Consider the following 5598-nt stretch of genomic DNA (forward strand, 5'->3'; position numbering starts at 1 on the left):
AGCGATCGATGCCGCTTTATCACTAGAGGAGAAAAATCTATAATGCTGTTAATTTATGAGAAGCCGTAGCAAAAATAGTGGCATGATCAATACGTGCAAGCCAAGGTCGACGAGGTGAGGGTGTGTGTGTGTGTGTGTGTGTGTGTGTGTGTGTGAGAGAGAGAGAGAGGGGGAGAGAGAGAGGGGTATGTGTTTGTGCGGCCTTGTGTGTGTGTGTGTGTGAGGAGGGGTGGGTGGGTAGGTGTGTGTGAGAGAGAGGTAAGTGTTTGTGTGACGTGTGTGTGTGTGTGTGTGTTACTATACTGTACATGTAAGCTATGTCTGTCTATGTGTCTGTAAGCGCCGCTGTGTACACATGCATCTTCCTTTATATCTGTGTATTTTATTTAAGTATCCCTATCTATGTGTACCTCGTGTGTGTACGTGTATGTATGAAAGTCTGTGTGTATTTCTGTGTACGTATGTTTGTTCCTGTGTATGTGAGCTCATGTGTATTGAGTGTGTAATTTTGTATATGTATGCTCATGTGTGTGTGTATTTTTCTGTGTATGTGTAAGTGTCCTGTGTGTGTGTACCCTTGTGTATATATCCCTGTGTACGTATGTGTGCCTGTGTATGTATTTTGTTGTGTAAGTATGGCTGTGCCTGTGACTACACTATGAACGTCAGTGTTTGGTGATGTCTTGGCCTGCATGTCATTTTGTGTGTGTGTGTGTGTGTGTGTGTGTGTGTGTGTGTGAAGGAAGACACTGAAGGAGAGACTGGTCGGGAGAAAGAGAGGGAAGGAAGAAAAACAGAAGGAAGGAGGATGGGAAGAGGGAAGGACAGCAGTGAAGGAAGGAGGGAGGGAGGGAAGGAGGAATATTACTGATCGAAGGAAGAATGGAAAGTAGGAGAGAAGGAAGAAAGGAAGGAAAGAATGACAATACTGAAGAAGGGAGAGAGAGAGAGAGAGAGAGAGAGAGAGAGGAAGAGAGAGAGAGAGAAACAAAATCCATCACCACCAACCAGGAAATTCCAGCCTTCAAGTGCCTGGTAATAAAGTGTTTCCTGGCAACTTCAAGAATTCTCCCTCCCCCCCTTGGCTTTGAGGGGGAAGGGGGGGAGGTGGAGGTAATGAGGAGGAGGAAAGAGACAGTCTATACCTCCCTGGAGAGAAAGGAGGAAAGAGAGAAGAGAGGGAGGGGGAGAGGGAGGGGATGGAAATGTGAGAGGGTGGGACAGAGGAAAGGGTTGGAAGGAGAGGGAAGAGGGAGAAGAAGAATGTTTGGGAGGAGAGAGAGAGAGAGAGAGAGAGAGAGAGAGAGAGAGAAAGAGAGAGAGAGAGAGTAGAGCTTGGAAGAGTAAGAGAGAGGGAGAGGAAAGCTTGAGGGAAGAGAAAGGAAAGTGTGGAGGGAGACGAGTTAGATTGAGCGAAGGAAAGAAAAGCACAAAGAAGGAAGGAAAAGAAAGAAGGAAGGAATAAAGGAAAGTAGGAAACAAAACAAACACAGAGAAGGAAGACAGCATCACAAAGAAGGGAAGGAAGGAAGGAAGGAAGGGAGGAAACAAGGAAGGAAGGAAGGAAGGAAGGAATCAAGGAAGCAAAGTAGGTAGGAAACAACACAAAATAAGTAAGGAAAACACCACACACACACACACACACACACACACACACACACACCACAAAAACGTTTCCGGCCAGCAGTTTTCCCAGTCCTGAAACGTTTCTCTCCTTTACCTCTACGACCTTTCTTTAATTTCTCTCTCTCTCTTTATTCTCTCTCTTTCTCGTCTACCAAGTAACGTTTCTCTGAGTAGGAAGGATAATACCACGGCTCTACATCCTTTCTTCAGCACTTCTTCGTGACTAGCATCATGAGTTCGTGCCAACCTAATTCTACAGCTCAGCATTCAAGGGGGAGGGATGGCAATTTTAGGCCAGGTTAACGTGAAAGGCGTAAAGATATAATCGATTTTTTCATGCCAAATTTTGAACTAGGGGGGGTGGGGGTTGCATGTAATTTTCAAAAACCTCTTCAGTACGAGATGCATTTCCTGAGAGAGAGAGAGAGAGAGAGAGAGAGAGGGGGAATGAAAGTAAAATTGCGTTCTTATACTGAGATTAAAATGGTCTCTGTCCTGTGTGTGTGTGTGTGTGTGTGTGTGTGTGTGTGTGTGTGTGTGTGTGTGTGTGTCCTAATCGAATTGTGATGTTACCTTCAACTTATCTCTTACTCGCTACAATTTGGCTGCAGAGTGGTAGTGACGGGTGTGGTAGACTGAGTGGTTGTGGTAGTGGTAGCAGTAGTAGTAGCAATGGTAATAGTAGTGGTAACAGTAGTAGTAGTAAGTAGTGGTAACAGTAGTAGTAGTAGCAGTAGTAGTAGTAGTAGTAATAATAATAATAATAATAATAATAATAATATAGTAGCAGCAGCAGCAACAGTAGTAGTAGTAGTAGCAGTAGTAGTAGTAGTAGTAGTAGCAGTAGTAGTGGGTGTGGTAGTTGTGGTGGGTGTGGTAGTGGGTGTGGTGGTGCTAGGAGTGGGCGTGGTGGGTGTGGCTGAGGGTGTGGCCAGGTGTGTGTGTGTGTGTATATGTCTATGTGTATGTGCGTGTGCGTGTGTATGTATGGAGTGCGTGACTGTTTTACGTGGCACAGGGAATGAGAAAGAAAATTAACTCCTTTACAGTCATCATCATCATCATCATCACCCTTTACAAACAATTTAATAATCATCACCATCATCATCATCATCATCATCAACAACAACACCTTACATCATCCTCGGTCTTCCCCTCCTCTTCTCACCTTCCACCTCACTCACACACACTCTCCTAGTCAGTTTCTCATTTTCCATTCTCACCACAAGGCAAAAATAAAAATCAAAGCACTTCTAATCCTTTTAAAAATAGTCAATAATATTTTCACTGTCTGTCTCTCTCTCTCTCTCTCACTCTCTCTCTCTCTCTTTAATTACAGATTAAGAATAAATTACTGATATGCGTTTCCCCTCACAGGTCACCACAGCAACAATCACCATGCCCCGTGACCCCACCATCCCTCCAGGCTTCGGATTCCACGCCTTCAAGCGGTTCCCGGAGGTGAGAGAGAGAGAGAGAGAGAGAGAGAGAGAGAGAGGTTTTTGAATACTGAGACTGATATGCTTAACTAGCCAATAAACACCTTGTACTCTTGTCTGTATATGTGTAGATAGATAGATAGATAGACAGATAAATAGACAGACAGATAGACAGATACCAATACACGATTACATGACATTCTTCCAGGCGATACTCAACCATCAGACAGCAAAGGAAGTGAAAATCCATAACCGAGAGATTTAGTTACGTTTCGCCTCCTCCTGTGCCATGTAGGACCGTTTTCTATGGTGTCTCTGTACATGGAAATCTAATAAACACTCTCAGCTGAATAAAATCGTCCGGCATCAGCTGAAACAGAGCACTAGAGGGTTTACCAGCTCCAGTATTAACACTCTCAGGCTCCAGTGACTCCCTCTCAGCTGTATAAAATCGTCTGGTGCAAGATGGAATGAAATGAGAGTAGGGGCGACAGAGAAAGAGATTTGCACATTTTTCTCCTATACTCTCTTCACATTAACTTGGCCTAAAATTGCCATCTCTCCACCCTGAATACTGAGTTGTAGCAATAGATTTTACACTACAATATGGTGCTAGTCACGAAGAAGTGCTGTGGAAACTATTAAAGCCGCTAGTCACGAAGAAGTGCTATGGAAACTAGTAAAGCCATATCTAACGTCCCGGTGGCGCATAGATTGTGAGAGACTTCAGTAATGAGGGAACGGAGCTACACTGTACACCATATCAATGTGTGTGTGTGTGTGTGTGTGTGTGTGTGTGTGTGTGTGTGTGTGACTGCAGTGATAAACAAGGATTAGATTAAGACAGGGTAAGTTAGATATCTGGGCATATAGGGAGGCTGCCAGAGATCGAGCAGCGTGGACAGCGGCCATTAAGTGACCAAGGCCGACGCAAGCAAGCATGTCTGAGTCTTCATAACAATACGATACGAAGCGATCTGGGAAACGTTTGAAGCATAAGCAATAAACGTGTTCAGTCTGCATTATCTCCCTTTCCATCCACGTACTGTATGAACACACAGACGCCGCATTTTCAGAAGTAATGGTCTTTTTTCAGTAAACACAACTCTCAAAAACTTTCCAACACAAAACCATGATATATCATTGTATATAACGAAAAAAAAAAAAAAAAAGGTCAGAATTCGAAGTTGCATAGACTTAGGAAAACCTGGATTTCGGGATTTATCTTGCATATTACAGCCAAGCCTCTCTTGTATGCTATTTATTATTACTACAACATCGATATAGTTTACATTAATGACACACAGTGGGATAATATGGTGAAATGTGCAGAATACATAGCTAAGGAAGAGGTGTTTAGGTCTCAAACGCATCTTAGAATACAACCTAAAACCAACAACAACACTTTACCTTACTCCAGCGATGACGATGAGCGGCCGCCATCTTGAAACTCACTTATATTATCTCCAATCATTTCCAAAGCGACGCAAACCACACGTCAATATCTTCACCAATCACTATTCCATCTCCTATCCACAAAAAAACACTTGATAATGTCTGATGCCATGGATAAAAGCTGATAAAAGCAGGATCCCCCGTCTCTATTTTGGTATTCGCCGCCATGCCTCTAGCCGCCTGCTTCGAGTCAGTGGGGTCCAGAATCGTGTGAAAGTCTGAATCCTCACTCGCGTTCGGATCTTCCTCTTCTTTTCCACTCCCTCCTCTACCCTCCGTCTCTCCTCTTCTCGGTGTATGTGTTCTTACCTTACCTAATTGTTCATACCTAATTGTATCTTTACAGGAATGAGTCAAGCTCGTACTGTCCCGTGTCTTAAACCATATTTATCGTACATATCCTTAAATTTGTGAATTGTTTTGGCACACACTATTTCATTCGGTAGTGCATTCCATTGATCAATTGCTCTGTTTGGGAAACTGAATTTCCTTACGTCTTTATCACCTCTCTACTTATGCAGTTTTTTGCAGTGTCCTCTTGCTGATGCTTCTCCATATGTTAAGTAATCATTTATGTCTATTTTCTCCTTCCCTGATATGCTCTTATATAGCATTATCATGTCACCTCTTTTCCTTCTCTCCTGTAGCATTGGTAGATTCAGTTTATTTAGTCTTTCTTCGTAGCTTAGGTCCCTTAAGCTTGGTATCCATCTTGTAGCAGCCCTTTGAACTTTTTCAATCTTGTCTATGTACTTTTTGAGATGAGGACTCCAGACTACTGATGCATATTCCAGGGTTGGTCTAATGAATGATGTTATTATCCTTCCTAGCATGTCTTCATTTATGTATGTGAATGCTATTCTCATATTTGCAAGCAGTGTATACATGTTCCGTACCTTCTCGCTGATGTGGTCAGCCGGAGATAGTCTGTTATTGATAATCACACCTAGGTCTTTCTCTCTTTCTGATGTGTATAGGGTTTTATTTCCTAACTTATAATCCCAATCAGGTCTTTTTCCACTTTTACCAAACTTGATTACATGACACTTGTCCACACTGAATTCCATTTGCCATGTAC

This window comes from Coenobita brevimanus, chromosome 65, assembly GCF_032717465.1.
Source record: "Coenobita brevimanus isolate Jiangsu-jjx chromosome 65, ASM3271746v2, whole genome shotgun sequence".
Taxonomy (NCBI): Eukaryota; Metazoa; Arthropoda; class Malacostraca; order Decapoda; family Coenobitidae; genus Coenobita; species Coenobita brevimanus.